We start from the raw sequence: 12,795 nt of genomic DNA, 5'->3' as shown, positions 1-12,795 counted from the left end.
ACTCATCAAAACCGCACTCCAATTCGAAGGGTTAGAGAGCGAAGATCCTTCAAACCACATCGACATGTTCGTTCAAATCTGCGAAACTTTCAATATTGGCAACATGAACGATGAAGCCATCTATCTCCGTCTTTTTCCCTTCTCACTCACTGACAAAGCTTACAAATGGATGAAGTCTGCTGGATCCATCACCACTTAGGCGGGACTTCAAGAGAAATCCATGACCAAATTCTTTCAGCCATCTAAATCCGCTCGACTCCGTAAGGAGATTTGTTCCTTCCGTATGAGGTCCGATGAGTCTTTCGGGGAAGTTTGGGAAAGATTCAAGGACCTCCTTCTTAGTTGTCCTCACCATGGTTTAGACAAGTGGATGCTCATCGAGAAATTCTACAATGGAGCCACACATCACGTGAGAGAGATTTTGAACCAGACTGCTAACGGGGACCTCCTTAAGAACAAATATCCCGATGAGTGCGTGTCCTTTTTGATGATCTAGCAGCGAACTACGAGGGGCACGGGGGCAGAAATTCTTCCATGTCATCGAGAGGAGTACTTCAGGTCGATTCAAACACTAGCATGCAGGCGCATATTGATGCTTTGAACAAACTCGTTAGAGATCTTACTGTTAAGAGCATCGCGAAGTGTGAGGTTTGCCGAGGGGGTCACGACACCATTGACTATCCTGTTAAGCCGGGTAGCTATTAGGAGGAATTTGACTTCGTCAACGACCCCTTGAGATATCAAAACCCCGCCTTCGGCGGGATGGAGAAATCAGAATAACTATCGAGGGGGACAAGCCAGTGGCTACCAAGCCCAATACCAAAACCAGCGTCGAGAGAATCTATTCGGGTAGGGGAGTTCAGGTCAGGAGGTTCGAAACAAGTGGGGCGAGAGGAGAAGAAAGCCTCACTGGAGGAGATGATGGCTGAGCTGCTGAAGCGAGATGAGAGGAACAGAGTGACAAATGAGGCGAAATTTGCGGAACACGATACTATGCTGAAGAACCAAGCCATGTCATCTTGAGCATCACGTCGGAGAGATTGCAAGCCAGTTATCCAATAGAGCACCAGGTTCACTACCGAGTAATACCGAGAAAAATCCGAGAGGGTTCACCATAGCAGTGATTACTAGGAGCGGTGCTAAAAGAGAAAGACAAGCTAATCCTTTGAAAGTTGTCACACCTGCAGTCGATGAAGAGAAGTAGGTGGACGAGGAGATCCAGATGGAACCTCCTCCGTCCGAGGCACACCAGCAGACTATTCCATCGAGTACAAAGCTGACCGATATACCTTCATCATCATCAAACCCACCTCTGAGTGTCTATAAACCCAAACTGCCTTATCCTGGGAGACTTTGAACGAACAGAGAGGAGGAGTAAAACTCCAAGTTCCTTGAACTTCTCAAACAGCTTCACCTGAACATTCCTTTCCTTGAGGCGCTTGATGCCTAAATATGCCAAATTCCTCAAGGACATTCTTTCTAATAAAGAGAAGCTAGCTGAGGTCTCTTCTATTCAGTTGAGTGTTGGGTGCTCTGCAGTGTTGCAGAGCAAGTTGCCAGAAAAGATGGCCGATCCTGGGAGTTTCACGATTCCCTGCATCTTAGGTGACGAAACAGTTCGACATGCATTGGCCGACCTTGGGGTCATCATCAATCTTATGCCGTATTCTGTTTGCAGTAAGTTTGGTCTTGGCGAACCGAGGCCAACCCGAATGAGTACCCAACTTGCTGATCGTTCTGTGAAATTTCCGCGAGGGGTGGTCGAGAACATGCTTGTTCTTATCGACAAGTTCATCTTCCCGGTGGACTTTGTCATTCTCGATATGAATGAGGATGATAGTATCCCTCTCATTTAAGGCCGACCATTCCTTGCCACCGCACAGGCGTTGATCAACGTCCGTGAGGGAAAACTGATTATGAGAGTTTGGGATGATAACGTCACCTTTGACGTAAGACAGTCACTCAAGCACCCCAAGTCGGCGGACGACTCCTTTTATTTCGTTGACACCATCGTATTGCATGTGCGAGAGTTTTTCACTGACATATGTGGAAGACCCACCTTGGACCCACAGATTCTCGATAGGGAGATTTCAGAGGTCGAGATGGTTGCTATGACCACTCAACCATTGATGGATGACACCGTGTCACCACCCCTAGATTCAGAGTCATCTGTTGAGATCGCGCGAGACGATCCGAAAGACCGACCTTCTGTTGAGAGCCCTCCTCCTTCCTTAGAACTTAAGGGTCTACCCGATCATTTGGAGTATGCATTTTTGGACAAAGAGAGGAAGCTACCCGTCATCATCGCGTCTGCTTTGACGGAGGTCGAGAAGTTGAAGTTGCTGAAGGTGCTAAAAGCGCATAAGGAGGCGATATCATGGAAGATTATCGACATAAAAGGGATTAATCACTCGTTCTGTACTCATAAAATCCTCATGGAGGATAATTTTAAATCCGTCGTTCAGCCTCAAAAGAGGCTTAATCCGAAAATGCTAGAGGTCGTTAAGAAAGAAATCATCAAACTCCTTGATGCAGAAATCATTTTTCCCATCTCCGATAGCGCCTGGGTGAGTCCGGTCCAAGTGGTTCCCAAGAAGGGTGGCATGACTGTTGTCACCAATGAACGGAATGAGCTTGTTCCAACTAAGACTGTGACCGGTTGGAGAGTCTGCATCGACTATCGCAGACTGAACGATGCCACCAGGAAAGATCATTTTCCTCTGCCTTTCATTGATCAGATGCTAGAGCGTTAGGCGGGTCAGCAATATCACTGTTTTATGGATGGTTTCTCCGGGTATTTCCAAATCCCGATCTCTTCCTACGACACATTTGCCTATAAACGCATGCCCTTTGAACTCTGTAACTGTAACACCCCGACCAAAGGCGGATTATACATCGGGGCGCCACATATTGTTTCATTACTCGTGACACTATTGGGTGTCAATATTTAATAAATATATTCATTCACGCATGCGCAACGTATACATAAGATATAAATAAACCAACATAAATCAATATATTATAAATCAAAATATTCGAACAGTAATAACTTGTCTTGATACATTTTAATCTAGGTCCAAAAGTAAAAACGTCCTATGTGTCCACAAGCTCCAAAACAGCTACTGCAAACCTGAACATGTGTTAAAATAAACGTCAAACACTAGCGTGTTGGTGAGAAATCAAGTTTAATACAATACATAGATAACAATAAATCTGCGCGCAACATGTGTATGTCTGGGTTTCAACAAGGGTGTAATCAGATCGGGACCAACTCTAAGAGACAAGACTGCCAGTGCTCACAATTGAGCTCACAAACAAGACTAACTGTGCAAGTGTAACAAAAGAGAAAATCATAAACGATAGTTCTCCCGTGTTCATCTAATGGTACCATGAAAACTGCGGAATAGACCGACAAGACGGTTAATGATCCACACATACAAATAAACAGCCAAGTCTACGTCCTCAACACATGGGATACTGCGCGACTAAAGTTCATAAACAAGTTTAAGACTCTAAGTTTGTATGAACACATGAACATCCCAAAACATTAAAAGCAAAAAGGGATTAGGTACGAGATTACTCACTTGATAAACGATGCGGTGTAAGATAAAGCAAGAACCAACTTTAAACAAGCACAAGTTAACCTATAATTAAAGATTATTGTTTTAATGATTTGTTTTAAGTCTTGATTATAAGTTAGCATAATTAATAAGTAAATTATTATATATAATACCGGAAAAGCAGGACAGAACAGGGAGGAAGACGGAGGCAGAGAGGAAGACGGCAGAGAGAGCAAGGGGCAAGAGAACAGGAGAGATTAAGTGTTTTGTGTGTGTAGTGTTTATGAAAATATTACTATTATTTATAGGAAAACCCTAGGAGACATAATCCCTAGAAAAGGGGAAAAGATCATTAACAGGATCAAGCAAAAGATATCAAAAAGCATAAGAATCCAAAAGCAAAAGATATGGAAAGATATGGCAGCTGCAGGGGGCAAGATAAAGCTGTCAGGGAACAGTAAAAAGAAGCATGGGCGGTTCAGATAAAGGTACTGGTCAAGCATGGCAAAAGCAGATCTCAAAAGATAATGTCAGTCACTTTTTCTACCAACCAATGGGGTTGGTACGCATGCTGCGCCGAAAGTAACTATTCAGACATTAGATAGGTTAGGTCAACAGCTCAGAAGAAAAGACATTTACAAAAGCAAACGGCTAGAATAAACAGAAGATACAAGGGTTAAGCGCGAGAAGGCTGAGTGCGCGAGCGCGAAGGCTGGCACAACAATCCTTAGCGTGCTGCGGGAAGAATCACAATTCCTTAGCGCGCTGCGTGAAGAACCTGGAATTCTAAGCGCATCGCGGGAAGAACATACATTCTTAGCGCATTGCGGGAAGAACATGCATTCTTAGCGCGCTGCGAGAAGAGTTCTCTTCACGCATCGCAGGAACAAGATGTCTTCACGCAGGCTTCCATGTAAGGAGTCTGGCGCGTGGAGCTGCAGACATCCTTAGGCGGGAAGAACCAAAGGATAAGCAAAGAGTTAGAAGAAAAAGAGGGAAACAAGGCGGAAAGAAAGAGAGAGAAAGAGGCGGGAAGGAAAAGTATATTATTATTATTAAAAGTAAAATATAAGTATAAATAAATATTAAATCATAAAAGAAAGAGATCGGATAAGGGAAACGGGTACCTGGGTCGGGTCGGATCGGGCAGATGTCACAGTCTCCCCTACTTTAAGAAATTTCGTCCCGAAATTTATCTCGAAGTAGGTTGCGCAGAGAACAGGTGCGGGTACTTGATCTTCATTTGATCTTCCCTTTCCCATGTAAACTCGGCTCCGCGCTTGGACTCCCAACGAACTTTCACGATAGGGATACGACTGCGCTTGGTTTGCTTAACCTCGCGATCCATAATCTCAACAGGCTTCTCAACGAAATGCATAGATTCATCAACTTGAACTTCATCAAGTGGAATGTGAAGGTTCTCGTCAGCTAAACACTTCTTGAGATTGGATACATGGAACGTTGGATGCACATTACTGAGCGCGGGCGGCAGGTCAAGTCTGTAGGCAACTTTTCCCACACGCGCGAGAATCTTGAATGGACCAACATAACGAGGAGCAAGCTTACCTTTCTTCCCAAAGCGGACAACACCTTTCCAAGGCGACACTTTGAGGAGAACAAGATCACCAACTAGAAATTCGAGAGGCTTTCGCCTGCGATCAGCATAACTCTTCTGTCGGCTTCTGGCAGTCAGCAGACGGTCACGGATCTTGGCGATTTTATCGGTTGTCTCTTGAACAAGTTCGGGTCCTGTGATTTGAGTTTCACCCACTTCGCTCCAACAAATCGGGGAGCGGCACTTACGACCGTAAAGTGCTTCAAATGGGGCCATACCGATACTGGAATGATAGCTGTTATTATAAGAGAACTCAATCAAAGGCAGGTGTGAATCCCAATTACCTCCAAAATCAAGAACACAAGATCGGAGCATATCCTCAAGAGTTTGAATAGTTCGCTCAGACTGACCGTCAGTCTGAGGATGATATGCCGTACTCATGTCCAAGCGAGTTCCTAGCGCAGATTGGAGAGATTTCCAAAAGCGAGATATAAAACGGCCATCGCGATCGGATATGATGCTCAAAGGAGTACCATGACGGCAGACAATTTCCTTGACATAAAGCTGTGCGAGCTGCTCAACACGGTAGTTTTCACGAATGGGCAGAAAGTGAGCAGACTTAGTCAAACGATCCACTATTACCCAAATGCTATCATGTTTACTTGCTGTCAAAGGTAACTTGGTAATAAAGTCCATTGCTACACATTCCCATTTCCACGTAGGAATTTCTGGTTGTTCGAGCAAACCAGATGGGCGTTGGTGTTCAGCTTTTACTTTAGAACAAGTCAGGCATCTAGCTACGAACACAGCAATATCCTTTTTCATACCGGGCCACCAATAAGTAATGCGCAAATCCTTGTACATCTTATCAGCGCCAGGATGAACGGAATATCGAGATTTGTGCGCTTCACTCAGGATATCAGCGCGAAGATTCTCATCAAAGGGAATCCAGATGCGATTGCAGAGAATTCCACTCAGATTAGGGACAAAAAGTGCTTCCGCGCCACACGCTAACTCGGCGCGAAGGGGTAACAAGGTGAGGGACCAGTAAGCTTAGCTCGTGGAAGCGCGTCGCGTACTCGCGCGCTTCGCCACTGTATTGCTTCAAGTTCCAGAATTCTTCCTCCAGGCGCTTAACTTCATTGGGAGGGCAGAATTCTCGCGTAAGAATTTCCTTGAATTCCTCCCATGTCATGCTAGAAGCAGCCTCTGCGCCACGCGCATGAGCTACTCCATTCCACCATGTAAGCGCTCTGGATTCCAGGACGCTGGAAGCATATAGGGTTCGTCTGTCTGAGGGGCATTGGGTATGGAGGAAAGTGTTTTCAATCTTTTCGAGCCATTGGAGCATCACGGTGGCTCCTTCAAGACCTGTGAACTTTGGAGGGTTACCCGCGTTAAAGGACTTAATGTTATAACTCGAGGTATTGTTTTGGCTCAAGGCTTGGGCTATCGCGGCGGCCATTTCCTGGGAACGTTGCTGTCTACGCATGCGCGAGGCTTCTCTTCTCTGAAATCGGCGAGATAGCGGAGGCATTCTATAAAAATTTTAATTTTAGTTAATATCTTGGTTTTTATCGCAAAGTTTTAATCTTATAAAGCTTGGTTTCACGGAGTTAGATGCTATCAAAAGTTAAAGTAAAATAAATGATCCTAAATGCAGACTTAATAAAGGTAACAAATTCGAATCAAGAATCGACAATTCATGTATCACCATGACTTTCCGAATTCCCAATTTAAAATATACGAGCAAACGAGTATTGGAGATTGACGATTCATGTATCACCATGACTTTTCAATCCTCAATATAAAACATACAAGAAAATGAGTATTGGAGGTTGACAATTCATGTATCACCATGACTTTTCAAGTCTCCAACCTCAGAACATAATCGTAAATGGAAATTGAAAATCAACTATTCATGTATCACCATGACTTTTCGGATTTTCAATCCCAACAAACGAATATGTAAGTAAAATCAATAAAAATCGAAATTCACAAAAATCGAAATATCGCGGAATAAAACATAAAATCATATACTGCGCAAGCGCGAGCATATTCATAAATAACGAGTAATTAACAATAAGCGCGCAAACATGAGATTTCTCTCATGCGCGAGAAGGGACTCTTAGGTATTCTAGGCCGTTACGTCTAACCACCTATCCTAAAGTCAACGAGCTCTGATACCAATCTGTAACACCCCGACCAAAGGCGGATTATACATCGGGGCGCCACATATTGTTTCATTACTCGTGACACTATTGGGTGTCAATATTTAATAAATATATTCATTCACGCTATGCGCAACGTATACATAAGATATAAATAAACCAACATAAATCAATATTATAAATCAAAATATTCGAACAGTAATAACTTGTCTTGATACATTTTAATCTAGGTCCAAAAGTAAAAACGTCCTATGTGTCCACAAGCTCCAAAACAGCTACTGCAAACCTGAACATGTGTTAAAATAAACGTCAAACACTAGCGTGTTGGTGAGAAATCAAGTTTAATACAATACATAGATAACAATAAATCTGCGCGCAACATGTGTATGTCTGGGTTTCAACAAGGGTGTAATCAGATCGGGACCAACTCTAAGAGACAAGACTGCCAGTGCTCACAATTGAGCTCACAAACAAGACTAACTGTGCAAGTGTAACAAAGAGAAAATCATAAACGATAGTTCTCCCGTGTTCATCTAATGGTACCATGAAAACTGCGGAATAGACCGACAAGACGGTTAATGATCCACACATACAAATAAACAGCCAAGTCTACGTCCTCAACACATGGGATACTGCGCGACTAAAGTTCATAAACAAGTTTAAGACTCTAAGTTTGTATGAACACATGAACATCCCAAAACATTAAAAGCAAAAAGGGATTAGGTACGAGAATACTCACTTGATAAATGATGCGGTGTAAGATAAAGCAAGAACCAACTTTAAACAAGCACAAGTTAACCTATAATTAAAGATTATTGTTTTAATGATTTGTTTTAAGTCTTGATTATAAGTTAGCATAATTAATAAGTAAATTATTATATATAATACCGGAAAAGCAGGACAGAACAGGGAGGAAGACGAAGGCAGAGAGGAAGACGGCAGAGAGAGCAAGGGGCAAGAGAACAGGAGAGATTAAGTGTTTTGTGTGTGTAGTGTTTATGAAAATATTACTATTATTTATAGGAAAACCCTAGGAGACATAATCCCTAGAAAAGGGGAAAAGACCATTAACAGGATCAAGCAAAAGATATCAAAAGCATAAGAATCCAAAAGCAAAAGATATGGAAAGATATGGCAGCTGCAGGGGGCAAGATAAAGCTGTCAGGGAACAGTAAAAAGAAGCATGGGCGGTTCAGATAAAGGTACTGGTCAAGCATGGCAAAAGCAGATCTCAAAAGATAATGTCAGTCACTTTTTCTACAACCAATGGGGTTGGTACGCATGCTGCGCCGAAAGTAACTATTCAGACATTAGATAGGTTAGGTCAACAGCTCAGAAGAAAAGACATTTACAAAAGCAAACGGCTAGAATAAACAGAAGATACAAGGGTTAAGCGCGAGAAGGCTGAGTGCGCTGAGCGCGAAGGCTGGCATAACAATCCTTAGCGTGCTGCGGGAAGAATCACAATTCCTTAGCGCGCTGCGTGAAGAACCTGGAATTCTAAGCGCATCGCGGAAAGAACATACATTCTTAGCGCATTGCGGGAAGAACATGCATTCTTAGCGCGCTGCGAGAAGAGTTCTCTTCACGCATCGCAGGAACAAGATGTCTTCACGCAGGCTTCCATGTAAGGAGTCTGGCACGTGGAGCTGCAGACATCCTTAGGCGGGAAGAACCAAAGGATAAGCAAAGAGTTAGAAGAAAAGAGGGAAACAAGGCGGAAAGAAAGAGAGAGAAAGAGGCGGGAAGGAAAAGTATATTATTATTATTAAAAGTAAAATATAAGTATAAATAAATATTAAATCATAAAAGAAAGAGATCGGATAAGGGAAACGGGTACCTGGGTCGGGTCGGATCGGGCAGATGTCACAGTAACTCTCCAGCTAATTTCAAGCGATGTATGGTGGCGATCTTTCACGACATGATCGAGGATTCCATAGAGGTCTTCATGGATGATTTTTCTGTCTTCGGGAATTCTTTCGATCATTGTCTCTCCAACTATGATAGGATGATGGCTCGTTGCGTCGACACCAACCTAGTCCTCAACTGGGATAAGTTTCACTTCATGGTACGCGAGGGCATTGTTCTAGGACATAGGATCTCGAGTGCAGGGATCAAGGTCGATCGAGCTAAGATTGAAACCATTTCCAATCTTCCCTCGCCCACGTCTGTGAGATCTATCCGTAGCTTCTTAGGTCATGCAGGTTTCTATCGCATGTTCATTAAAGATTTCTCGAAAATTGCGAGACCGATGACCAAGCTACTAGAGACGCTCCATTTGTCTTCTCTGAACAGTGTATCGAGGCATTTGATCTTCTAAAATACAAACTTGTTAACGCCCTGATCATGATTGCTCCTGACTGGTCTTTACATTCGAATTGATGTGCGATGCGAGAGACTATGCAGTTGGAGCAGTGCTTGGACAACGGAAGGAGAAGCAATTCCACCCGATCTACTATGCGAGCCGGACCCTAAACAATGCTTAGGAGAATTACACTACCACTGAGAAAGAGTTGTTAGTTGTGGTGTTTGCATTTGATAAGTTTAGGCCATATCTTGTTCTATCCAAAACAGTCGTCTACACGGATCATGCTGCCATTCGTTATCTTTTCAGCAAGCAGGATGCTAAACCTCCTCTCATCCGATGGATCCTGCTGCTTCAAGAGTTTGATATCGAAATCTTTGATAAAAATGGGGGCTGAGAATGTAGCGGCCGATCACTTGTCACGTCTTGAGAGAGCCGAGATTGGAGATGCTGGGGTAATCATCAATGACCATTTCCCGATAGAGAATCTTATGTTTGTCAAAGCCCAAGATGACGGCTACCCATGGTTTGCCAATATCGCGAACTTTCTCGTCGATGGTTCCTCCCTAGAAGGACGTCTCACCAGCAAAAGAAGAAATTCTTTGTTGACGTAAAGTTCTACATCTAGGACGACCCGTTTCTCTTTCGTATAGGTGCTGATAAGCTGGTGAGGAAGTGTGTGGATGTTAAAGTGGGGTGGCGGATTTTGAGCCACTGTCACGAGGGACCGATAGAAGGTCACCATGGTGTTGCTCTTACTGCAAAGAAGGTCTTCGATTCAGGATTCTATTGGCCTTCGATTTTCAAAGATGCCCATGCGTTCGTTAAAAGCTGTGACCGACGCCAGCGTGTTGGTAACATCTCATCCCGAAATGAGATGCCCCAAAAATGCAATTCAGGTTTACGAGATATTGACATTTGGGGTATTGATTTTATGGTCCCGTTCCCGTCGTCTAGAGGGAACAAGTACATACTCATGGCGGTTGATTACGTTTCCAAGTGGGTCGAGGCCAGAGCCTTGCCCACTAACGACGCCCGAGTTGTAGTAAGATTTCTGAAAAATATTTTCTCTCGTTTTGGTGTACCGAAAGCCTTGATCGGCGATCGAGGTACTCACTTCTGCAACGCGCAGATGGAGAAGGCGTTGCAACGCTATGGGTCACCCATCGGCTTGCGACTTCCCTACCACCCAAAGACCAGTGGACAGGTGGAAGTGAGTAACCGGGGCGTCAAACGCATTCTTGAGAAGACGGTTGGGCTAAATCGAAAGGATTGGTCCGACAAATTAGATGATGCTCTGTGGGCTTTCCATACAACGTACAACACTCCGACCGGTTCCACACTGTTTCGGATGATTTATGGGAAAGCATGCCATCTGCCTGTTGAGTTGGAGCACCGTGCTTCTTGGGCGCTTCAAACAGTTAACCTTGATCTTTCGATTGCTGGAGATAACCATTTCCATCAGATACATGAGTTAGAGGAACTCTGAGATCATGCATATGCACATTCGTATAATTATAAGCTGAAGACCAAAGAGTTGCATGATAGGAAGTTGAGGGTGATAAACAGTTCAAGTGTGGGGATCGGCTTTTTCTATATAATTCCCGATTACGATTATTTCCGAGAAAGCTGAATTCCCGATGGTCAGGACCGTTCACCATTACTGAGGTATTCCCGTATGGCACAATTGAGATTGAAGACGAAAGTGGGAAGTTTAAGGTGAACGGTCACAGGTTGAAGCACTACATTGGCGAGCCGTAGCTGATCAGACAGTCGAGGTGTTCTACATTGACTCATTCACCGAGGCATAGACGTATTGGATGCATCACGCAGGAGACAGCTCGAGTTGTATAGTGTGTATTATGATTTTCTTTATTATCTGTTTTATTTATTTTACTTTTGTTATTTATTAAAATAAAAAAATTAAAAATTAAAAAAAATTAAAAATAAATAAATAAAAATTATTAAAAAATTAATAAAAATAAAAAAATTAAAAAAAATACAAAAATATGTTTATTTCTTATGTTTTTGTTTTCTATATTGTACGTCGCTACATGCGAGTGAGTTTGAGTTATTGCAGGTATTATTATGCGCATGGTAGCTCTGATGGCATTTTGGAACTGGTTCTCCCGAGGTTGCGGCCAAGCGAATGAAATGCTATACGGTCTCTCTAATGATACACAACTGATGAAGATTCTGCATATAAACCAGGGGAGTAACCCGTTCTTTGTTCTACTTTTGATTACTTAAGTTTTTTTTTATTTTATTTCTTTTCTTTGTTCTCATCGAGGACGATTTCGTTGTAAGTGTGGGGATGAGAATTTATTTTACTTAGTTTTAGAAAAAAAATAATAATTGTTTTGTTCTTTCGCTGAAAATTATGTCGGCTACTTAAGCTTGAGGGACATATACTTGTATGTGTTTGGTCCTGTTATCTACCTGTAGACATACGTGATAGCCATTGACCCGAAAATTGAAAGTGGCTGGGGCGACTGAATTTGAGGAAAAAATAAAATAAAAAAAAAGAGTTTAAAAGAAAATTTTCCTTTGAAAATTGTTTTTGTTCTACGTTAAGTAGGAAATGATATTATTACCAATGTGCTAACGAACTCTCGGAACTTTTTAAATATATAATATAATAATAAAAGAAGAGATGGTTTGCATATCTGATATTGGGATGTGTCGGTAGGCCCAACTAGCTTTGATAGTCCTCTTTAGCAGTTTTTATATATATAATAATTTGAAAAAACGATGAAACCGAATTTCGATGCTTAGGGAGGATTACCATAATCTGAAAACTTTGAGATGCTTATCCTTAGATGCACTCAAAACCAGCACACACCATCACATGTCCCTCTTTTTACAAGCTTAGAAATAGTTATATATTTTAGGGTGATATAAAAAAATTGAAAAAAAAGAAGAAAAAAAGAAAAAAAACGAAAAAAAAAAAAGAAGAAGTATGTTTTGAAAGTTATGTGTATTATCAAAAGTTTTTCAAGAAAAGCAAATGCTTATGAGAAAGTTATGTATTGTAAAATGCCAAATGAGCATTCTTTAAAGTTAGTAAAAGAGGCTAAAGATGCACATACTAGATGAGACTTAGAGTTTACGTGTTACCTTGGGGATGGTGACTCTGAGGATACACTATTGGGGCTCGAAGGTTCTTAGTCAATAAATATTAAATTAGGGATTTATAGGACAAAG

The 12,795-nt window shown here is 42.3% G+C and overlaps 1 non-coding gene across 1 annotated transcript; it reads right to left on the bottom strand.

The window, feature by feature from the left end:
• Nucleotides 1-253: 253 nt before the first annotated feature.
• Nucleotides 254-360, bottom strand: LOC143529646 (small nucleolar RNA R71). Its single transcript, XR_013134703.1, has one exon. It is a non-coding gene; the product is annotated as a small nucleolar RNA R71 (small nucleolar RNA).
• Nucleotides 361-12,795: the final 12,435 nt, after the last annotated feature.

The sequence above is a fragment of the Bidens hawaiensis genome, unplaced genomic scaffold (genome assembly GCF_021521415.1).
Source record: "Bidens hawaiensis isolate Kalapana, Puna unplaced genomic scaffold, B.hawaiensis_p1.1 tig00008633_1, whole genome shotgun sequence".
Classification (NCBI taxonomy): domain Eukaryota; kingdom Viridiplantae; phylum Streptophyta; class Magnoliopsida; order Asterales; family Asteraceae; genus Bidens; species Bidens hawaiensis.
Note: the sequence above shows the minus strand (reverse complement) of the source record. Positions and strands in the feature narration are given on the sequence as shown.